Below are 25,913 nucleotides of genomic sequence, written 5' to 3'. Positions count from 1 at the left end.
GGTTATATTTATATTCAACTTTAAATGTACCTACTTTAAATAAATTGAATTTTTTTGTTCTTGTTAATTTTTATTTTTCAATTGTAAAATATTGTCTTTCAAAAATTTTCATTCGGTTGAAATATTTAAAAACGTTTTGTAACATACTTTTAGGAGCGGTTAAATAAAAATATTTTATAAAAATAAATAGTGCTTATTATTAAATAGTGATTTATATATTAAATACCACAGCCAGATGGCATCGCAAGGGCATGTAAGATTTTATTGATAAATGATTGATAGATAGAACAGCTGATTTCTGTTGATATTTATATATTCAAGAAGCCAAAGCTTGGCTACGGTTACCGTCAAGCTTTTCTTTATTGTGGTTGTGCTCTGTAGACGCCGTGTTGAATGTAATTAGCCCTTATGAATGGGACAGACGCTTCCACTGAAAATTGAGCGCACTACGGAATTGGAGAACTTACCCGATAACTGCAAAAGAAACCAGTAAGGAAGGTTAAGTTCGGGTGTAACCGAACATTACATACTCAGTTAAGAGCTATGGTAACAACATAAAGGAAAATAACCATGTAGGAAAATGAACCGAGGGTAACCCCGGAATGTGTTTGTATGACATGTGTATCAAATGAAAGGCATTAAAGAGTATTTTATGAGGGAGTGAGCCATAGTTCTATAGGTGGACGCCTTTTCGAGATACCGCCATAAAGGTGGACCAGGGGTGACTCTAGAATGTGTTTGTACGATATGGGTATCAAATTAAGGTATTAACGAGGGTTTTAACAGGGAATGGTGGTAGTTGTATAGGTGGTCGCCTTTTCGAGTATCGCCACAAAGATGGACCAGGGGTGACTCTAGAATGCGTTTGTACAATATGGGTATCAAACGAAAAGTGTTAATGAGTATTTTAAAAGGGAGTGGGCCTTAGTTCTATAGGTGGACGCCTTTTCGAGATATCGCCATAAAGGTGGACCAGGGGTGACTCTAGAAATTGTTTGTACGATATCGGTATCAAATGAAAGGTCTTAATGAGTCTTTTTAAAAGGGAGTGGGCCTTCGTTCTATAGGTGGTCGCCTTTTCGAGATATCGCACTAAAGGTGGACCAGGGGTGACTCTAGAATATGTTTGTACGATATGGATATCAAATGAAAGGTGTTAATGAGTATTTTAAAAGGGCGTGGGGCTTAGTTCTACAGGTGGACGCCTTTTCGAAATATCGCCATAAAGGTGGACCAGGGGTGACTCTAGAATGTATTTGTACGATATGGGTATCAAATTAAAGGTATTAACGAGGGTTTTAAAAAGGAATGGTGGTAGTTGTATAGGTGGGCGTCTTTTCGACATATCGCCACAAAGATGGACCAGGGATGACTCTAGAATATGTTTGTACGATATGGATATCAAATGAAAGGTGTTAATGAGTATTTTAAAAGGGCGTGGGGCTTAGTTCTACAGGTGGACGCCTTTTCGAAATATCGCCATAAAGGTGGACCAGGGGTGACTCTAGAATGTATTTGTACGATATGGGTATCAAATTAAAGGTATTAACGAGGGTTTTAAAAAGGAATGGTGGTAGTTGTATAGGTGGGCGTCTTTTCGACATATCGCCACAAAGATGGACCAGGGATGACTCTAGAATATGTTTGTACGATATGGATATCAAATGAAAGGTGTTAATGAGGGTTTTAAAAGCGAGTGGCCCTTAGATGTATATGTGAAGGCTTTTTCCAGATATCGACCAAACTGTGGACCAGGGTGACCCAGAACATCATTTGTCGTGTACCGCTAATTTATTTTTATATGTAATACCACGAACAGTATTCCTGCCAAGATTTCAAGGGTTTTTTATTTCGCACTGCAGAACTTTTTCATTTTCTTCTACTTAATATGGTAGGAGTTACACCCATTTTACAAAGTTTTTTTCTAAAGTTATATTTTGCGTCTATAAACCAATCCAATTACCATGTTTCATCCCTTTTTTCGAATTTGGTATAGAATTATGGAATTTTTTTTCATTTTTCGTAATTTTCGATATCGAAAAACTATGCGTGGTCATAGTTGGATTTCGGCCATTTTTTACCAATTCAAAGTGAGTTCGGATAAGTACGTGAACTGAGTTTAGTAAAGATATATCGATTTTTGCTCAAGTTACGACTGTCTATAAAACTGGGCGTGGCTTCAAACCGATTTCGCCCTTTTTCACAGAAATAAGTTATGGTCCCAGAATATAAGCCCCTACCAAATTTCACAAGGATTGGTACATTTTTGTTAGACTTATGGCATTAAAAGTATCCTAGACAAATTAAATAAAAAAGGGCGGAGCCAATCCCATTTTGAAATTTTCTTTTATTTTTGTATTTTGTTGCACTGGAGTTGAATGTTGACATAATTTACTTATATACTGTAAAGATATTAACTTTTTTGTTAAAATTTTACTTTAAACATTTTTTTTGTAAAAGTGGGCGTGGTCGTTCTGCAATTTTTCTAATTTTTATAAAGCATGCATATAGTAATAGGAGTAACGTTACTGCCATATTTCATTATGATATCTTCAACGACTGCCAAATTACAGCTTGCAAAACTTTCAAATTACCTTCTTTTAAAAGTGGGCGGTGTCACGCCCATAGTCCAAAATTTTACTAATTTTCTATTCTGCGTCATAAGTTCAACTCACCTACCAAGTTTCATCGCTTTATCCGTCTTTGGTAATGAATTATCGCACTTTTTCGGTTTTTCGAAATATTCGATATCGAAAAAGTGGGCGTGGTTATAGTCCGATATCGTTCATTTTAAATAGCGATATGAGATGAGTGCTCAGGAACCTACGTACCAAATTTCATCAAGATACCTCAAAATTTACTCAAGTTATCGTGTTGATGATTTTGATATATGGAAGTCTGTATCTATCTCGATTCCTTTATACCTGTACTACCAACTGTTATCCAATCAAAGTTAATATACTCTGTGAGCTCTGCTCAACTGAGTATAAACATGTATGCTCACGAAATGCGCATCTTTTCGAAAGACATGTCGCATGTACATCTACAATGTGTTTATTCTTACACTTTTGTCACATTGTTGAAATAGCATTTGTTCAGAAAACACCTGATTTTAATGTTTAATATATGTTTTCGCACTATAACCGTGCATTCATATGTATTTACATATACATACGTATATATATATACGTACATACATATAATTACATTAAAACAAACACATACTTAGCATACCAAATTTTTAATGATAAAGATAATTCAAATGTACATTGTTGAAAAACAAGAATGTTTTTAAGGAGCTAATAATTTTTCTTTAATCTGAAGTATTCAGATTTCTTTTAAAATAAATAAAAACGTTTGAGTGTTAGTTTTCTTATTTCTAAAGATTTTCTTATTTGGCTTAAGCTGGTAGAGTTAACGATGAGCCGACATAAACTTTTGTAAAGTAGTCAGCAGGAAGTGCATATGGTTACACAATGCAAAGTATTTTGCAGATAGCCTGCAATGGTAGTCTCCCCACATATGTTGGTCCAATATCCAGAAATGTCTTGATATCACATTCAGATCTGAAAGTGATATATCGAGGTGTGATTGGAGGATCCTTTACAGGCCATCCTTCTAAGACCATGGGTATATCAGCCCGGCGAACAAACTGGACCGAATTCCGTGAGCTTTAGAAAACACTAATGGAACTCGATGAAATCAATAACTTCCGGTCAAAGATTTATAACAGAGCTTGTCCTCTTAGAAGATGTAAAAGGAAAAGCAAAGCCACCATGGCGGAACAAGGAGCTGAGTCTTCATAGGAGGTGGCTATTAACATAGCTTCTCGGCGATAGTGACTATCCATTGCAGGTACAGTTTGTTTTATGTTTTTATGGTAAAACGAAGAGCGTTACAATGTGTCTTGAAAGGTGCACTGGTGTAATAATTGTCGAAGGAAAACTCTCTTTTTACAGTCCCGCAAAAGCACGACTTGTTTGATTCTTTACAATTATTTCAATCGATCAAGGGTTCTATTGGAAGAGTGTCTAGAAGGCTATGAAGAGCCTGATTAGAATATAAATTCGCTTATTAGTATTTCTACTAATGAAATCTTAAATATTGCAATGCATTCCATGACCCATGACATTAAAATATAAAATTAAAATTTTTTTATTTGTGGGTTAAAGCAATAAACTTGCAGTATTTGTTAGCATTAAAAAGAACAGTTGCGGAAATGTAGACCAAAAGATGGATACCAAACATAAAGTGCCGACAGCGGAGTTAGTAGGGTCATGGGCGGGGTAAAAAATAGAACAGAGAAAGTAGGGCAAGGTTAAAGCGAGTGGGATAAAAGGAGACGAATGCAAATGTTGAGATTAGCCATTCTCTATATTTATTATGAAAGGTAAAAAAGTGGTAAAATATAGAATTTTGGTATAAATTTGAAAAAAGTAGTAAAATTTTGACATTTATGAAATATTTCAAAAAAGTAGTAAGATTTTGCATTTTAATATAAGTTTTGAATTTTTTTTATAAAATTGAAAAAATTAGTAAACTTTTTATATTTATTAAACATTTTAAAAAAGTTGCAAAATTTTGAATTTTTTTATAAATATGTATCCAAAATTTTGAATATTATTTTAAATTTGAAAATAATAGTAAAATTTTGAATGTTATTATAAATTTGGAAACTGTATTAAAATTTAAGTTGTTAAATTTTGAGCTTTATTTTAACAAATAGTCAAATTTTAAATTTTATTATCAATCTGAAAATTTTACTTTTTTTTTTGAATTGGACAACAATATCGTAATAAATGTCAAAATTTTACTACTTTTTTATAAAAAAAATCTAAATGTTACTACTTTATTTTAAATGTGTAATAAATGCCAATAAACATTTATATATTTCCTCTTTTATGTTAAAAGTCAAAGTTTCAATATTATTTTTTTATAGTTACTTAAACTTATTGCATAAACAAAGCCATGATATCTTGAAGGGCTACTAAAATTTCGGACTTCAATTCATTGCCTGCCCTTATCGCCTCTGTCTGCCCCTGATAGCATCGATTTCCTCTTATTTTAAGGCATTCGCCAAATCTGCCTTCTTCCACTTTTTTCTCTACATCAAGAAAGAAGTTTTCGGTTACTTCTGCTGCCATTTTCCTTTTTTGGTGCTGACACTTGTGCTGACTTTGCAGCTGGAGCTGGAGCAGGAACGGGAGCAGTACTTGATGCTTCGGCGGTTGCTGACGTTGATTCAATTGTGTCGAGTTCAGCACCAGTATCAGCTGCACTTAAGACAGCGGGCTAGGATCCTAATTCTTCTATCCTATCCTGCTTTATTTATAGTAACTTCAGTTATTCTTTCCTCCAGTGGAGTAAGTAGTTTCAGTTGTCTCATTCCATTTATTTCGCTTCGTAAATATTTTGCGCGATGAGCGTACAATCTAGCGTTATGCGAATGCAGATAAATGCCTTATGGGGTAAGCACGGTATCTAAGTTCGGATGTAACCGTACATTATATACTCAGCGTGAGCTTCAATTGTACATTTCATTTCAGATAAATTACTTTTCTACATAACACGTGGCACCGCCCGTTAAAAAAAAACTGTCTACCCATTTCCTCTTACAATAAAACTTGAAAAGTGAAATATCATTGATCCAAAACTATTTTTTGCTAAGTTATAGCTTATTATTCTAGTCTACGACCCTTTTATAATAATAATAATAATAACTTGTTTTATACCTAAGTTGCCGTGGCCTTTAACCGATCCCGTCCATTTTTACTAGAAATATTTTCTGCTATAAGGAAAAAATGTGTACACAATTTCATTACGATATGTTAATTTTTCTTCGAGTTATGGCTATCGAAACATAGAAAATTGCTTAGTCGTAAAAGGGGCGGTGTCACACCCATTTTCAAAAATTTTAGTGTTATCCAATTTAATGTTATAATTCAATTTAGAAAGTAAAATTCTATTGATACAAAGTTTTTTTTCGCTAAGATATAGCATAATTATTTTCGTCTACGACCCTTTTAAAAATCTGTTATATAAAAGTGGGCGTGGTCTTTAACCGATCTCGTTAATTTTTTCTAGAAATATTTCTTGCTCTAGGGAAAATTTGTGTACTAAATTTTATTACGGTCCGTTAATTTTTCTTCGAGTTATGGCTCCCGAAAAATAGAAAATTGCTTAGTAATAAAAGGGGTGGTGCCACGCCCATTTTTTTAAATTTGAAGTTTTTCCTAATCATTGTTATAAATACACATGGGAAATGAAATACCATTCATATAAAGCTCTTTTTGCAAAGATATAGCTTATTTATTATATATTTATTGTCTACACCCTTTTAAAAATCTGTTATATAAAAGTGTTATATAAAAATGGGTCCTTAACCGATTTCATTAATTTTTCTTCAAAGCATTTCTTATAGTAAAGGCAACCTGTCTACGGAATTTTGTTACGATAGGTTCCACGATTTTTTATTTATTATTAATAATATTTGTAAAATTGATTTTATCACAAGTGGGCTGTGCCACGCCCATTTTAAAAGTTTTTTTAAAATTTTTATCAAGAGTCTCAATATAAGTCCACACGTCAAATTTCAACATTTTAGGTGTATAGTTTACTAAATAATCAGGTTTTTTGTGTTTTCCAAAATGTTATATATATAAAAAGTGGGCGTAGTTGTCATCCGAATTCGCTCATTTCAATAGCAATCTATATAGAAATCTGGGTCCATATAAGCTCGTGTACCAAATTTGGTGAACATATCTCAATATTTACTCAAGTTATCGTGTTAACGGACAGACGGACGGACGGACATGGCTCAATCAATTTTTTTTTGATACTGATGATTTTGATATATGGAAGTCTATATCTATCTCGATTCCTTTATGCCTGTACAAACAACCGATATCCAATCAAAGTTAATATACTCTGTATGCAAAGCACGCTGAGTATAAGAATGAGAAGAAACAAGTAAGGAAGGCTAATTTCGGGTGTAACCGAACATTACATACTCAGCTGAGAGCTTTGGGGACAAAATAAAGGAAAATCACCATGTAGGAAAATGAACCTAGGGAAACCCTGAATTGTGTTTGTATGACATGGGTATCAAATGGAAGGTATTAAAGATTATTTTAAAAGGTAGTGGGCCTTAGTTCTACAGGTCGACGCCTTTTCGAGATATCGCCATAAAGGTGGACCAGGGGTGACTCTGTGTTTGTACGATACGGATAACAAATAAAGGTATTAATGAGGGGTTTAAAAGGGAGTGGCCCTTAGTTGTATATGTGAAGGGCGTTTTCGAGATATCGACCAAAATGTGGACCAGGGTGGCCCAGAACATCATCTGTCGGGTACCTCTAATTTATTTATATCTGTAATACTACGAACAATATTCCTGCCAAGATTCCAAGGGCTTTTGATTTCACCCTGCAGAACTTTTTCATTTTATTCTACTTAATATGGTAGGTGTCACACCCATTTTGCAAAGTTTTTTCTAAAGTTATATTTTGCGTCATTAAACCAATCCAATTGCCATGTTTCATCCCTTTTTTCATATTTGGTACAGAATTATGGCATTTTTTTCATTTTTCGTAATTTTCGATATCGAAAAAGTGGGCGTGGTCATTGTCCGATTTCGGCCATTTTTTATACCAAGATAAGGTGAGTTCAGATAAGTACGTGAACTAAGTTTAGTAAAGATATATCGATTTTTGCTCAAGTTATCGTGTTAGCGGCCGAACGGAAGGACAGACGTGAACTGGACAGAAAACAGTTATCGTCATAGGGTCTATGCCACTACCAAATTTCACAAGGATTGGTAAATTTTTGTTCGACTTATGGCATTAAAAGTATTCTAGACAAATTAAATTAAAAAGGGCGGGGCCACGCCCATTTTGTAATTTTCTTTTATTTTTGTATTTTGTTGCACCATGTTATTACTGGAGTTGAATGTTGACATAATTTACTTATATACTGTGAAGATATTAAATTTTTTGTTAAAATTTGACTTAAAAAAATTTTTTTTTTTAAAAAAGTGGGCGTGTTCGTCATCCGATTTTGCTAATTTTTATTAAGCTTACATATAGAAATAGGAGTAACGCTCTTGCCAAATTTCGTCATGATATCTTCAACGACTGCCAAATTACAGCTTGCAAAACCTTCAAATTACCTTCTTTCAAAAGTGGGCGGTGCCACGCCCATTGTCCAGAATTTTACTAATAACCCACCTACCAAGTTTCATCGCTTTATCCGTCTTTGGTAATGAATTATCGCACTTTTTCGGTTTTTCGAAATTTTCGATATCGAAAAAGTGGGCGTGGTTATAGTCCGATTTCGTTTATTTTATATAGCGATCTGAGGTGAGTGCCCAGGAACCTACGTAATAAATTTCATCAAGATACCTCAAAATTTACTCAAGTTATCGTGTTTACCGACGGACATGGCTAAATAAATTTCTTTTTTCGCCCAGATATATAGAAGTCTATATCTATCTCGATATCTATCTTGGCGGCCACCGTGGTGTGATGGTAGCGTGCTCCGCCTATCACACCTTATGCCCTGGGTTCAACTCCCGGGCAAAGCAACATCAAAATTTTAGAAATAAGATTTTTCAATTAGAAGAAAATTTTTCTAAGCGGGGTCGCCCCTCGGCAGTGTCTGGCAAGCGCTCCGATTGTATTTCTGCCATGAAAAGCTCTCAGTGAAAACTCATCTGCCTTGCAGATGCCGTTCGGAGTCGGCATAAAACATGTAGGTCCCGTCCGGCCAATTTGTAGGGAAAAATCAAGAGGAGCACGACGCAAATTGGAAGAGAAGCTCGGCCTTAGATCTCTTCGGAGGTTATCGCGCCTTACATTTATTTTTTTATTTTATATCTATCTCGATTAGTTTATGCCGTTACGGATTACCGTTATGCGAACAAAGTTAATATACTCTGTGAGCTCTGCTCAGCTGAGTATAAAAAGCCTCTAAGATGGACAAGTATGTTGTCTTTAAGAATTCTGGCATTGTTGCGGCTCTAACAGCTGCCACAAGGATACATCTAAATATTTTACTTATACCTCCGAGGAAACTAGAAAAGTAAAAATCTTAGCACAAAAATGGTAAAACTTACATTGCTACTAGTCGATTGAATTTTGTGTAAATATATTGAGATACTAAACATTGAACTTTAAACAGAAAAAGGAACGGGGGTTGAAAGAACGAAAGGCCACAAAGTCCAAAGATGCAACATATGTTTGATCAGGCATGCTCACGCGGATAAATGCATTCCTTATTTCTGGTGAGTAATGCTTGAGTTGCAGGGACAGTTTCTCACAATTGACTGCAGCAAAGTGTAAATAACAAAGCAAACGTTTAGGGAGTTTGAAGGTTAAGAGACGTAGATATGCTATGAAACCGGCAATGATACGAAGAGGTGCGACATTAAGTGACAATTTCATTGTCATTGCCACCAACGAGCGCATGCCTGCCACCTGTGCGACGCCACACCAACAATAGTGTTTATGATGCGATATGTAGAGCTGTTGATGCAAAGCGAAAAGGCGGGAATGAATTTTCGTCTGCCTTGACCGTTGCTGCTACAACAGAGGCAATAAGATGCCAATGACTCTGCATCTCTTACAACGGAATTCAAATTTCAATTTCGTCTGTGGTATTTAGACTTCTGGCTCTTTATTTTTTTGTTGTTGTGATAAGAATTTTTTCTCAGCGCGTTGCTTTGTCTCACCCTTTTTACCGTCACTCGTAATGATCATCTGCTTCACTATTGTCGTTGATTTTTATACTCAGTTAAGCAGAGCTCACAGAGTATATTAACTTTGATTGGATAACGGTTGGTTGTACAGGTATAAAGGAATCGAGATAGATATAGACCTCCATATATCAAAATCATCAGTACCGAAAAAAAATTTGATTGAGCCATGTCCGTCCGTCCGTCCGTCCGTTAACACGATAACTTGAGTGAATTTTGAGGCATCTTAACCAAATTTGGTATGTATGTTCCTGGGCACTCATCTCAGATCGCTATTTAAAATGAACGATATCGGACTATAACCACGCCCACTTTTTCGATATCGAAAATTTCGAAAAATCGAAAAAGTGCGATAATTCATTACCAAAGACGGATAAAGAGATGAAACTTGGTAGGTGGGTTGAACTTATGACGCAGAATAGAAAATAAGTAAAATTTTGGACAATGGGCGTGGCACCGCCCACTTTTAAAAGAAGGTAATTTAGAAGTTTTGCAAGCTGTAATTTGGCAGTCGTTGAAGATATCATGATGACATTTGGCAGGAACGTTACTCTTATTACTATATGTCTGCTTAATAAAAATTAGCAAAATCGGAGAACGGCCACGCCCACTTTAAAAAACAAATTTTTTTAAAGTGAAATTTTAAATTACAAAACAAAAAGAAAATTTCAAAATGGCGTAGCTCCGCCCTTTTTCATTTGATTTGTCTAGGATACATTTAATGCCATAAGTCGAACAAATATTTACCAATCCTTGTGAAATTTGGTAGGCGCTCAGATTCTAGGACGATAACTGTTTTCTGTAAAAAAGGACGAAATCGGTTGAAGCCACGCCCATTTTTTATACACAGTAGTTCGTCTGTCCTTCCGCTCGGCCGTTAACACGATAACTTGAGCAAAAATCGATATATCTTTACTAAACTCAGTTCACATAATTATCCGAACACACTTTGTATTGGTATAAAAAATGGCCGAAATCGGACCATGACCACGCCCACTTTTTCGATATCGAAAATTACGAAAAATTAAAAAAATGCCATAATTCTGTACCAAATATGAAAAAAGGGATGAAACATGGCAATTGGATTGGTTTATTGACGCAAAATACAACTTTAGAAAAAAACTTTGTAAAATGGGTGTGACACCTACCATTATTAAGTAGAGGAAAATGAAAAAGTTCTGCAGGGCGAAATCGAAAGCCCTTGGAATCATGGCAGGAATACTGTTCGTGGTATTACATATATAAATAAATTAGCGGTACCCGACAGATGATGTTGTGGGTCACCCTGGTCCACATTTTGGTCGAAATCTCAAAAACGCTTTCACATATACAACTACCACAACTCCCTTTTAAAATTGTTATTAATACCTTTAATTTGACACCCATATTGTACAAACATATTATAGAGTCACCACTGGCCCACCTTTATGGCGATATATCGAAAAGGCGTCCACCTATAGAACTAAGGCCCACTCCCTTTTAAAATACTTATTATCACCTTTCGTTTGATACTCATAATGTACAAACGCATTCTAGAGTCAACCCTGGTCCACCTTTATAACGATATCCCGAAAAGGCGCCCACCTATAGAACTAAGGCCCATTCCCTTTTAAAATACTTATTATCACCTTTCGTTTGATACTCATAATGTACAAACGCATTCTAGAGTCAACCCTGGTCCACCTTTATAACGATATCCCGAAAAGGGGTCCACCTATAGAACTAAGGCCCACTCCCTTTTAAAATACTCATTAACACCTTTCATTTGATACCCATATCGTACAAACAAATTCTAGAGTCACCCCTGGTCCACCTTTATATCGATGTTTCGAAAACGCGTCCACCCATAGAACTAAAACCCACTCCCTTTTAAAATACTCATTAACACCTTTCGTTTGATACCCATATTGTATAAACGCATTTTAGAGTCATCCCTGGTCCACCTCTATGACGATATCTCGAAAAGTCGTCCACCTATAGAACTAAGGCCAACTCCCTTTTAAAATACTCATTAACACCTTTCATTTGATACCCATATCGTACAAACAAATTATAGAGTCACCCCTGGTCCACCTTTATATCGATATTTCGAAAAGGCGTCCTCCCATAGAACTAAGACCCACTCCTTTTTAAAATACTCATTAACAACTTTCATTTGATATCCATATCGTAAACAAATTCTAAAGTCACCCCTGGTCCACCTTTATGGCGATATCTCGAAAAGGCGTCCACCTATAGAACTAAGGTCCACTCCCTTTTAAAATACTCATTAACACCTTTCATTTGATACCCAAATCGTACAAACAAATTCTAGAGTCACCCTTGGTCCACCTTTATATCGATATTTCGAAAAGGCGTCCACCCATAGAACTAAGGCCCTCTCCCTTTTAAAATACTCATTAACACCTTTCGTTTGATACCCATATTGTATAGACGCATTCTAGAGTCATCCCTGGTCCACCTTTATGGCGATAGCTCGAAAAGGCGTCCACCTATAAAACTAAGGCCCACTCCCTTTTAAAATACCCATTAACACCTTTCATTTGATACCCATATCGTACAAACAAATTCTAGAGTCACCCCTGGTCCACCTTTATGGCGATATCTCGAAAAGGTGTCCACCCATAGAACTAAGGCCCACTCCCTTTTAAAATACTCATCAACACCTTTCATTTGATACCCATATCGTACAAACAATTTCTAGAGTCACCCCTGGTCCACCTTTATGGCAATATCTCGTAAAGGCGTCCACCTATAGAACTAAGGCCCACGCCCTTTTAAAATATTCATTAACACCTTTCATTTGATACCCATATCGTACAAACAACACATTCCAGGATTACCCTAGGTTCATTTTCCTACATGGTGATTTTCCCCTATTTTGTCTCCATAGCTCTCAACTGAGTATGTAATGTTCGGTTACACCCGAACTTAGCCTTTCTTACTTGTTTTAAATTGTTTTCAGATAATTCGATTTCGTTGACGCTGGACTTGCGATTTCACACGTAGACGCGCCACTGCAACGCATCGCATTTTTTTGCAAAGTCGGCCAGTGCTAACTTCAAAAGAGGCTGCGTTCTATGAGCGCTTGACTTTTGTCGGCAGATTACCTGTATGTACATATGATGGTGCACTTAATTCCACAGCCGTCTGCAATGTGCTCTGGAGTCACTGGTCTTCACAATGGCATTTTCCATACATGCAACGCATTCCTGCCACATGACGCATTACGTGAATCCCTGCGATTCGCGTATCCTCAAGTATTCACTTACTAGCGATGTTGGGACTACTTGAAAGTTGATCTTTAAACTAAAATTTAATGTGCTACAACAATATGGGGTTTTGAATTTAGAAGTTTTTAAAATGTTTCAAAAATGTTTCAAGTTTTTATATTAAACTTTCGTAAGATCGGTGCTGGGTGTACGAAATAGTTGCGGGTAGGGCTATATTTAACGAACCCTTTCTTTCCCCACACGTTGACGACGGCATGTACCGAAGGAGATTTTAAGATGAACTGTACAAGTTTTTGCAGAGGAATAGGACGAGTCACTCTCCGCAGAAAGGCCTAGCTGGAAAACAATTTAATTTCCCCCAGTGTTTCCACTTGGTGTCACTTGTTCCTAAACCTCCTAAAAATAGCTAATTATAAATATGTGCATGTTAAGAAGCATTTTAAAATGAAAGTCGAACTCGTCTTCAAAAATGAACATCAACCTAGTAAAAACACGTCAAAAGAGTAAATTTTAAGTATTTACTATTGTAAGGTTATCTACAAATTGTGGCAAATATTAGAAAGTCCGTTATGTACTATGCCGCTAGTAAGTAAAGACTGCACAACCAAATGTAAGCAATGTAAGCAGGGGAGACAACAAACAGCTACGTATACATGTGCACAGCAGCAAAGAGAATATATGACGTTAACCACACATCCACACATGTAAACAGCAACAAAGAGCGCGTTTGGCTTTAGATAAACTGCGCAAATATGAATAGAAGTCAACAGTAAATATGAAATGCAGCAGATGAGAGAAGTAAATAAACAACTAATCGAGAAGGCTTTTCGCGAAAAGTCTAGACCCTGGGAGAACTTGGCGAACGAGGCAACTTGGAGTACAAAAGCAGCGTAAGATAAAGAATAGTCCATCAGTATGATTTAACAACGCTATAAGTGAAGTACGAGAATACACTAAAATGTGAAGATCTACTACCACAATAGTGCTGTTAATAAAGAGCATTTCATATGCATGTTAATGGTAGTGTTTTTTTTTTGTTTTTGTTTTTTCAAACAGGTTTTTTTTCTCTAGGAAGAAAGACATCTAGGCCAAAGAAAGGTAAGGATAGCAGGCGAAGCAGCTCAGATATCGGTGTTTGGTCTCGACCTCTGCAATGCTTCATATGACAGCCTCCTTCGCTTGCACCTGCAAGAAAGCAGCTAAAATTCAACCAAGTAATGCGCAGGGCCAATAAATGGATGAATGACGATCGACTTTAGCTGGCGAAAATGAAAAATTATGCTAATGAAGAGACGGGTCTTCCTGTAATTAGAATGATGGTGGGGGAACAGCAAATACAAAGATGCAGTTCCACCAAATAAATTGGGTGAGGCTCGATAGCAAGCATACCTTCTCAAAATACTTTCAAGAAGTCGACGAGAAAACTTTTCACACATAGGCAGGCCAAGGACTTACTTTTGTACGGAGTAGACATTTGGGCGGATGCAATGAAATTCCGGAAGTGTAGAGCAGCTATTACCTCAGTCCAACGCACACGGGTGCTATGAATCGCCTGATCTGTGCGGTAGCTCTCGCAGATGCAGACATCTTCTCGCTAAGGAAAGGAAATCAATTAATCACCTCCGAGAAGAAGTAGGCAGACATGTTGCCGTCGCTGGCAACAGCAAAGGAGCTGAAGTGCTGCAGGCAAGTTGACCAGGGAAGGCGATCACTTCGCCAACGAAAAAGGAAAATGTCATGAAATTGCCTAAAAACTCTACTGATGGTATATAGCCAGCAGATACGTGAGGCATATACTCCTGGCTAAACGGGAAAGGGTGGAGGTAACACTAGGCGATCCATCGCCGTGCAGTGTCATCCAGAAGATACGTGAGAATGAGAAACGGAATAACGGTTGTTTGGCACAGTAACGTAAGACTAGCCAAAAAGCTCAGGTGTGCGCTCCCGTACCCGAAGTAATGCAAAACGATGCCCAGGTGCGGAGAATGCGCGGGCCGTGAGAGGTTAGGTTTTAGTGGGCAGCCCATCAAGAGAAGAAGGGAGTCCTACACTCGGATAGGCTTGCTCCTACAGAGTGTAGCACCGAGGATTCAAAACCCAGTTAGTGCCTAAAGCAGTCCCTTCTTTAGGGATGTGCGATTATTCGAAATTTCGAGCTGTTCGGTATACGACTCGAATTTCTAATCGAGTCTAAGGATTTGAATCGATTCGAGTCGAATGGGATTCGCACATCCCAACCCTTCTTTGACGTAACGCAAAATAAAAAAAATAAAAAATATGGATCGATAAATATCAACCGGGTAAAGAAGAGTGGGTTGGAGTGAGAATGAAGGAGACTAAGCTTCTAAATAGTATGTCGTCGGCTTACAGGGTAAGCCTGCCAAGTGCCATACAAATTTTTTTAAAATAACAGGCAAAAACTATTTCAACTTTTTAATTGAAATTGAAGAAGCAAATGGAACATAATGTTGGCTTTCTTTCTCAATAACCACTATATGATGCAACTTATCTGTCTGGTTGATGTAGTATCCCCTCCTCTACGAAACTGCAACAGAAAGTAACTTTTGACATGGAAAGAGTAGCCCAATTTAATAGCAGTCTAAAAATGACGGGCAGAATAATTAATTCCTTTGTTCATTTGATTTATATATATATATATATATCTACACCTAATTTTTTATATAATATTATTCAAACAAATCAGTTCAAGTGCCAAATGCCCGCTATAATTGTGGCTGATCATTGCTTAGTATGGATGTAAAGTACTTGCACTCATATAAAATTTGTTTTTGTATTCGTATGTGCATATGAAGGAACATTTAACTGCTTTACTATGGGTTTCGTTGGCGCATTATCTTCAAAGAGCGAAGTACATACGTGCATATGTATATACATACTCGTATAATGCAATGATTGTATTAAAATGCATGTCATGTTTGCGTTACAAATTGTGTATTCGTAATCATAACAATTGAAACAGGCGTATCAAATAATATTAACTGCAATATCGTTGATTCTTTTGAGATATTAATTTTTACACACATGTAATTGTGGTTATTCACCTTACTTAAAAAAATACAAGGCGCGTTATACCTACCTCTGAGAAGTTTAAGGCCGAGCTTCTTTTCCAATGTACGTCGTGCTACTTTTAAAATTTTCCTACAAACTGGCGGGACGGGAAATTCATGCCTTATGCCAACTCTAAAAGACATCTAACAGAACATAAATTTTCGCTGAGAAACTTTTCGTAGCAGAAATACAATCGGGGTGTTTTTCAAACCGCTTCCGAGCAGCGACCCCGCTTAAAAATTTTTGTTTTCTAATTGAAAAAAAAAAAATGTTCTAAAGATTTTGATGTTGCTTTTCCCGGTTCTTGAAACTAGAACCTTCGTTGTGGTAGACGTAGCACGCAACCCACAACACGGCTGCCACCCGTGGTAGCAATCCGAAACATTAAATTCTTGCTTCCTTTCAATGTTCATGTGCAGATATTTCCCCCTCTTTTTAGCAGCACCACCGTGTCCCATATAAGACCGTGTCCCATATAATACGAAAAATGTATATGACTTAACGATGTATCACAAAATAAATCAAGGTGAAAAAGAATTTGTACTTTCGTGGTAGCCCGAGGCTCAAAATCTTGCTTAGGGAGAGAGGTAACGACAACAGCGTGGCACTTATAGTCTATAGTGCAAAGTATATCATAGACATTTACTTAAGTTTATGAGGTTATATGTGCTAGTTAATCGACGCCGAACTGAGACACTTCTGTTTCCCGAGACTTCTTCAAGCACCAAAATGATATACATATCAGGTACATATCTTTAAACTGAATACTTCTTACCTCTGGCTAGTGTTGGCTTGTGTTCCGGCATGTGTATTGGACTGAAAGATTATCTCTCGGGTAGCCGCGTTTTTCAATTCAAAGATTATTAAATACAAGCTTAATATCAAAGCTAGTACTTTTGAGGTAGCAATATACCCAAATCCTACACCCTGCGTAGCTGTCATCATAAGCAAAGTAGCAGACTTCTAAAAAGTATCAGTACCTCAATACTAGCATTTGAGAAACACAAGTATTACCACTGTAGTACGTGTATTTGAATGTTGCAGTACAAGTACGATAAACACTTCTGAAGTACTTGGTGCTGGTAATAACGGAGATTTTTTTCTTTGAACATTTTTGAAGAAATTCTGCTTTCTTTTGTTGAAAAAAGGACTTTGAAATACTTTTAATTATTTCTTAAATATATGTGCTCGCAAATAAGAAGTAAAAGTACTGAGATACTTGTACTTTGTAGCAAGTACCTTTTCAAGCAAGTACTTCGGTATCTGGCTAGGGTGTTTAGGCCGATGATATCAATGTCATCAGCATATGCCAGTAATTGCACGCTTTCATGGAATATTGTTCCGGAGCGTTTAAGTTCTCCAGCTTGTATAATTTTCTCGAAATAATTATGGGATTATGTGAGCGACTATTTTGGAATCATTTTTGTACTATTTGAGAATCATTAAGAAGGGTGCCTAAAAATTTATTTATGAATACGAAAATTTATCGTTGTTGTTTCCGGATGGTTACCGGCATATTTTTATTTTGCTAACGGCAAGTTATCGATATCATCGGTGAATTAGGGTAGGGTTATCAGTTTATTGTCGAATTCGTCATCGAAAAATATCGATTTGTTATATTTCATCGATGTGTTATAGATAAAAAATGGATTTTTTGTCGAAAAATTATCGATTTCCAACATCAGGCATCAGAATTGCTTTTAGAGGTATGGTTCCTTCGGCAAAGTTTCTTATTTTGATCCCTAGAATACAATTTTCACAGAGCAATGAGCGATGTTTAAATCGACCCGCCCTATTATACAGGTATAAAGGAATCGAGATAGATATAGACTTCCTTATATCAAAATCTTCAGTATCGAAAAAAAATTTGATTGAGCCATGCCCGTCCGTCCGTCCGTCTGTTCGTTAACACGATAACTTGAGTAAATTTTGAGATATCTTGGTGAAATTTGGTATATAGGTTCCTGGGCACTCATCTCAGGTCGCTATTTAAAATAAACGATATCGGACTATAACCACGCCCACTTTTTCGATATCGAAAATTTCGAAAAACCGAAAAAATGCAATAATTCATATTTACTAAAGACGGATAAAGCAAGGAAATTTGGTAGGTGGGTTGACCTTATGACGCAGAATAGAAAAATAGTAAAACTTTGGCCAATGGGTGTGGCACCGCCCACTTTTAAAAGAAGGTAATTTAAAAGTTTTGCAAGCTGTAATTTGGCAGTTGTTGAAATTATCATGATGAAGTTAGGCAGGAACGTTACTACTATCGCTATATATGTGCTAAATAAAAATTAGCAAAATCGGATGTCGGACACGCCCACTTTAAAAAAAATTTTTTTTTAAGTCAAATTTTAACAAAAAATATAAAATCTTTACAGTATATAAGTAAATTATGTCAACATTCAACTCCAGTAATGATATGGTGCAACAAAATACAAAAATTAAAGAAAATTTCAAAATGGGCGTGGTTCCGCCCTTTTTACTTTAATTTGTCTAGAATACTTTTAATGCAGTGAGTCGAACAAACATTTACCAATCCTTGTGAAATTTAATAGGGACATAGATTATATGACGATAACTCTTTTCTGTGAAAATGGGCGAAATCCGTTGAAGCCACGCCCAGTTTTTATACACAGTCGACCGTCTGTCCTTCCGCTCGGCCGTTAACACGATAACTTGAGCAAAAATCGATATATCTTTACTAAACTTAGTACACGCTCTTATCTGAACTCACTTTATCTTGGTATAAAAAATGGCCGAAATCCGACTATGATCACGCCCACTTTTTCGATATCTACAATTACGAAAAATGAAAAAAATGCCATAATTCTATACCAAATACGAAAAAAGGGATGAAATATGGTAAGGTAATTGGATTGTTTTATTGACGCGAAATATAACTTTAGAAAAAACTTTATAAAATGGTTGTGACACCTACCATATTAAGTAGAAGAAAATGAAAAAGTTCTGCAGGGCGAAATCAAAAGCCCTTGGAATCTTGGCAGGAATACTGTTCGTGGTATTACATATATAAATAAATTAGCGGTACCCGACAGACGATGTTCTGGGTCGCCCTGGTCCCCATTTTGGTCGATATCTCGAAAACGCCTTCACATATACAACTAAGGGCAATACCCTTTTAAACCCCTCATTAATACTTTTAATTTGATACCCATATCGTACAAACACATTATAGATTCACCCCTGGTCCACTTTTATGGCGGTATCTCTAAAAGGCGTCCACCTATAGAACTATGGCCCCCTCCCTTTTAAAATATTCTTTAATACCTTCCATTTGGTACCCATGTCATACAAACACATTCCAGGGTTACCCTAGGTTCATTTTCCTACTTGGTGGTTTTCCTTTATTTTGTCTCCAAAGCTCTCAGCTGAGTATGAAATGTTCGGTTACACCCGAACTTAGCCTTCCTTACTCGTTAATAGCTGTTCATGGCAGAAATACACTCGGAGTATTTGCCAAAACACTGCCGAGTGGCGATTCCGTTTGGAAACACTTGTTTGTAATTTAAAAAACTTGTTTCTAAATTTTTGACGTCGCTTTGCCCGGAATTAAGAATCTTCGGTGCGGTAGGCGAAGCAAGCTACCACTTCACCACGTCGGCCGCCCCCAAACCACTGACTAGGAATTTGCTTTACCTCGCTGATGCTACATATTTGTATGTATGTATATAACTATGCACTTATAGTTATCTCGCAAATCGTGTTTGTTGGGACCTTGTTAAGCTTCACTTTTTAAAACATGAGTTCACAGCGCTAAATGGAATAGCTATTAAATTTTTATGAAAGTTATAGATTTGTTGGTTTTTATATCTTAGTATACTAACAAATGTACGATTGGTAGCCGCCCATCACATTTCATCACGTCCTTCTAAGGTGGTTACTGCTGTCAGCCGTCACACATTTCATTTGGCTAAGAATCAAGTGCAAAAAAAGAAGGATGGAAAATTCCCTATCTATTTATATATGTAGGCAGCAGCAGCTCGTCCTCTTGGATGTGTTAATTTGTGAATTTTTTTAATACGAAGCAAATACCTATGTACGAGTATATGAAAATAGTATGGACATAGTATCTCAACTACTTAATAAATGCAGTTATTATGTGGCGGGCAAGGGTTTTATTACCATGCACATCTACCTTTTATTCGAGTAATTTCTTTATTTTTGATGTTTTTTCCACAAATTATTTCAATGTTTTTGTTGACTATAATTGGAATTTTCTTTAATTATTGCAGAGGTCACCATTTGAACTTGTTCCATTAAATTATCGCTTACCAAGAAATCAAGATTGCGCCCCATGGTATCAACCACACTGTGGTTTTTTCTTACATCGTGCATCGCAAAAGAAGTCTATTACAGCCATCCCAACCAACATTTTTGTTTAAGAGCCTTGACACTTTCTGTGATTCGGCCCAGTTTATGGAAATCCGGCCTTAGACAGAACTGCATAAGTAACGTTTTTGATGCCTAATTCAATCATATGTCAAATGTGGCAAAATCCGAAATTTGCGAGGTAAGTAATGCTGTTTTCAAATGCATGGAAGCCACCATTTGCAGCGTTCCCAGGGCAAAATGCACATTTTCACTATGGTACAGATTCATTTCCTATTTTGAAAAAAAAATTTTTATGAGGAAATGAGAAAATTTTACCTAGCAATCAGCTGTTTCTTGTTTATACGAACATAAGACAATTGACTTTGTCGTAGCGATAAATTTTAACCGGTGGATTGACTGCCCGTTAAACTTTCCGACAAGATATAAATATGGCTCCTCAAGAAACGGCCCTTAGGCTAGTGAGGGCAGATTTCGATAGACATATGGACGTAACTGAGAATTCAAATTTTGTTGTTGCTATATGTACGCTAATTTTGACACTCGCAGCGTTCAGCAATTAATATTGTGACGAATATTAGCAACACTAAGGGATACTATCATCTCTAAGGCGATGATAAGCAGTGACTTGTATGCACATCAAAAATCAATCGTTATGTCTACACATGTGTATGTACACGCAGCGGAGAAGAGACGCACAAACACATGCAGATATCTTATCTGAGATGCTCCCAAAAGTATTTGCAATTATAATTGTGGAAGTATCGCTCACAAATACACACGCATATAAGAAGCTATACACGTGCATCTGTAGTTATAATTTTACAGCAGTAACTAAGTAAATTCTGGAAGCGCCTAGAAGATGCAACGAGTTAATCACAGAGTATAAAAGGCAGCAACAGTAGAGGCGCGACAATCAGTTTCATTTAAGCTATCAATCAGTTTCATTTAAGCAAGCTATTGGTTGTGAAGTATCAGTGTTATTGTGAAATACTTTAATAAAGGCCATTTTGCATTATTAAATATTGGAGTTATTTATTCAACTGTTTAGTGATTCGAACTTAGCAGAAGGTTGCAGAAGGTTTGCCAATAAGGGAAATCTTCGTAAAAATCAATGTATGTAAAAAACATGCTGCTTTGCTGGCTGGGTTGTTTATAGGTATGCCTGAATATATGTAAGTGTGCATACCAGTTTTAAGGGGAAGTTGATAACTTCATTATTTTGAATATAAGTTCACATTATCGATTGCAATTGTGTGGCGGTAGCGTGCTCCACCTATTACACCAAATGCCCTAGTTCAAGTCCCGGGCAAAGCAACATCAAAAATTTAGAAAAAAGCTTTTTCAATCGGAAACAAGTATTTCTAAGCGAGGTCGCTCCTCGACAGTGGTTTGGCAAACACTCCGAGGGTATTTCTGACATGAAAAGCCTCTCAGTTAAAATTCATCTGCTTCGCAGATACCGTACGAAGTTGGCATAACACGTGTAGGTTCCGTCCAATTGTAGGAACATTTAAAAAGGAGCTCGACGTAAATTTAAAGAAATTACATTATTAAAGGTGGCAAAGGGTAGAGGAATCGAGATTGTTAGGGATTTTATCAATTCACTGGAAATTTTGACTCAGTACGGCTTTCCACATGCCAGTTAGTTGGCTTGTTCAAACATACACACATTCCGTCTATCTGAAATCTTTGTTGACCTTTAATGTGCTTCTTATTAGTCTTAGTGTTCTAGCAGTGCTTCGCCCCATCCAATAGGCGCGACCGATCACAAATTGTCATCAATATCTTCTAACGGGAGTCCAAGAAAACTTGTAGTTTCAACAGGGGCGGACCACAGTGAGAGGACTGTTAGGGGCGTTGATTCCACATTACAATTAAAGAGGTGGTTGGTATCATGTGTGGACACATTGCAAGCAGGACATGCATTTTGTGATGAAGGTAGCTTCAATATGTAGAAGTTAAACAGAAGTGGGGATAGGACAACCCCTGTTTAATTCTTCTGGGTTTAGGTGTTGTGTTCCTGAATTGCACCGATACTTGCCGACCAGATACATAATTTGCGGTCCACCTTTTGAGACTTGGGGGAAGGGAGACCCTTCCAGGTCTTGCTGTAACATGTCGTGATTGACTGTATCGTTTTTGATTTAATCCGCAATTTATTTGCGTGCTAATGGCGTTCAGCGCGGTGGTAGTGCTATATAGTTTTCGAAAGCCATGCTGATAATTGGCAAGACCCAAATTTGCAGTGAAAAAGGGAAGCAGAATAGCTTCAAGTGTATTGGCTACTGGCGATAGGAAAGATATCGGACGATAAGAATCTCCTATGCTGGCTGGTTTCCCAGGCTTTAATAGCAGAACCACCATGGCTGTTTCCATTTTTTGGGTATGACAGAGAACAGGTTGAAGAAATGAGCTACATAATTAAATCCCTCTTTGCCTAGTTTTTTAAGCATAGGCATGGTTATGTCGTCTGGGCCCACTGCTTTAGATGGTTTTGCACGAATGATAGAGTCTTCAACCTCTTTGGCGGTGATAGTAACTGGACACGCCCGGTCTTCATGCTTGTGTGCGCGTCTGTTGGTGCCGTTCGGCTTTGTGAACTGTAGAATGCATTACATATTGTCGGCAGAAAGCGCTCACGCATTTTTTCGCATCCGACAGCACATTATCGCCAAAGGCGATGGAAATCTTGTCATTGTACTTATTCACGTTCGATAGGGACTTTACGGTGGACCATAGCTTACCTACACCGGCAGAGAGGTTACAATTCTTTAAGTGCTACTCCCATTCATCCACAAGCAATCTGATGCTTTTGTTTATATCTCTTATTTGGGTGGTCGCCGGAGTCATGCAGTCTTATAAGGCCACGTTCTTTCGCTAGAGTTGCGGCCTCCGTTGGAAAATGTGGCTGGATTTCCGGGATTATTCCGGCGGGAATAAAACGAGCCGAAGCGGGTTCAACAATCTTGCGGAAAGTACGCTTTCCTTGACGGGCATCAGTCGGGCTAGGGAGGGCAGCAAATCGCTTGTCAGTATAAGTTTTGTACAGATCGTGGTGGGCATTGAAATCGCCTAAGATAGTGTGATTAGGGCCAGTGAGTAGTGCGCTGATGTCAGGGCAGTATCCACTGGGACCACAGGTGACAAGAGGGATGTAGATGTTGATTATTTCTAAATTTGCATCGCCTTACCGGACAGATATGCCTTAACGTTCCAGGACACTGTCCCTGCGGCCTATGCCGGGATCAAATATATTACATTGCACTGAGTGGTGGGTGATAAATGTGAGACCGGCTGCATTTCCGCTCTCGCGATCTTTTCTGTGGACATTATACCCAGAGCAGCTCTGTAAAGCAGATCTTGCCGCGATTTTGGTCTCTTGGATCGCAGCAATGCGGATGTTGTGCCGCTTCATAAAATCAACTATCTCCGTGATCTTCACAGTTAACCCGTTACAGTATTCTGAAGTGCAACGGGGAAGGCGTCTACACTCTGGGGGTAACACACGGGTGACTACGCCTGAGTTGATGGAGGCCAGGACGCACGTGCTGTTGTGGCCCTGGGACTGGACGTCCCTAAGTAAGCATTGGAGTACTTGGTGTAGTTTGGTTTGCGGCCTGGCAGCATGGCGCGATGAAGCCTGTCGGGGGGTTGCCGTCCGTGAGAACAGAAAATTTAGGGAAGTGGCACCATCCAAGACAGGAACTGCATTAGACAGATGTCGCAAACATATATATTCTGTGCTGGAAAACGGTGCACAAGGTGGTAGGGACTGAGAGTCTGTTTCCCTGACCTACTCATGTGATAATGTCGGAAAGAGAGGGAGAAGAAGACAGGGGCAGGGGCTGATGCTCGGCATTGCTACCTATTCTACTACGAAGATTGTAGTTATGATTAGGAGCGGCCGTATGAGCTGCTGGCTCCTTGGGGCGCGAGTAGCAGCGTGTACTTTTTGGGGCTTGCTGAGCAGCGGAGCTGCTAGAAGGTTGGGGGGCAGCGCTAAGGTGCAGACTACGGGACGCCCTTGGGCGTGAACAGCAAGGTGCCACAAAAGATTTGTAAAAGTTACGACGGGTTTTGGGGTCTAGCCCAGAACATCAAAGATTCTTTTCCAGCAAACGAAGCAAAACCATTTCTCTGGACTAGGATCAGGTGCAGGTCACGGATCGGGTTCAATACCTTCCAGAAGCAAAAGAATACGGCGCAGTCCCACTGCAATTTTCTGCTGGGAGGATGACAATTTGTGGGAGGGACGTAACTAATTAAATGGAGTTACACTGAAATGACAGCCCTTGGTCGGGAAATATCCCGAATCGCTCCGGTACATAGAACCGGCTGCGTTGGGAAGCGTATTAGTGCTTATCGTTTCAGATGCCTAGTAAAACCTTTTTTTGATCTTTTAGGTCAAGATTTTTATTCATATCCCCGAAATCGGTTGGGATTCTTAAGTGAAAGTTTTGCTTGACGCCCACACTGTGGGAGCAGTTTCTAAGATCATCTGGGTCTCACTTTTGGAGATACCTCCGATTGATATATCCCAGTGTAAAACACTAATGGTTGCTAAACTCTCTTGCGTGTCTTACTACTCTTGCTAAATGTACAATGCATCGGTTAATGAAAAATTTATTAGATATTGTTAAAAACTTTGAAGATCTCACGAATTTTATGCACTGTGTTTATAGTTTCGCTTTAAATGATGAGTCCTTCACATAAATAAAAAAAACTGCATAATAAATTTAAGATTTTTGATTAAGCAGGTTGTGATTACTCAGTTTTTATACTCAGCGTGCTTTGCACACCGAGAATATTAACTTTGATTGGATAACGGTTGGTTGTACAGGTATAAAGGAATCGAGATAGATATAGACTTCCATATATCAAAATCATAAATATCCGTCCGTCTGCCCGTTAACAAGATAACTTGAGAAAATTATGAGGTATCTTGATGAAATTTGGTATGTACGTTCCTGGGCACTCATCTCAGATCGCTATTTAAAATGAACGATATCGGACTATAACCACGCCCACTTGAGCAAAAATTGATATATCTTTACTAAACTTAGTTCACGTACTTATCTCAACTCATGATCAACTCACTTTATCTTGGTATACAAAATGGCCGAAATCCGACTATGACCACGCCCACTTTTTCGATATCGAAAATTACAGAAAATGATAAAAATGCGATAATTCTATACCAAATACGAAAAAGGGATGAAACATGGTAATTGGATTGGTTTTTTGACGCAAAATATAGCTTTAGAAAAATCGTTGTAAAATGGGTGTGACACCTACCATATTAAGTAGAAGAAAATGAAAAAGTTCTGCAGGGCGAAATCAAAAGCCCTTGGAATCTTGGCAGGAATACTGTTCGTGGTATGACATATATAAATAAATTAGCGGTACCCGACAGATGATGTTCTGGGTCGCCCTGGTCCACATTTTGGTCGATATCTCGAAAACGCCTTCGCATATACAACTACCACACCATTTTAAAACCC

This window comes from Eurosta solidaginis, chromosome 5 (assembly GCF_040869045.1).
Source record: "Eurosta solidaginis isolate ZX-2024a chromosome 5, ASM4086904v1, whole genome shotgun sequence".
NCBI lineage: Eukaryota > Metazoa > Arthropoda > Insecta > Diptera > Tephritidae > Eurosta > Eurosta solidaginis.
This window is presented reverse-complemented; position numbering follows the sequence as displayed.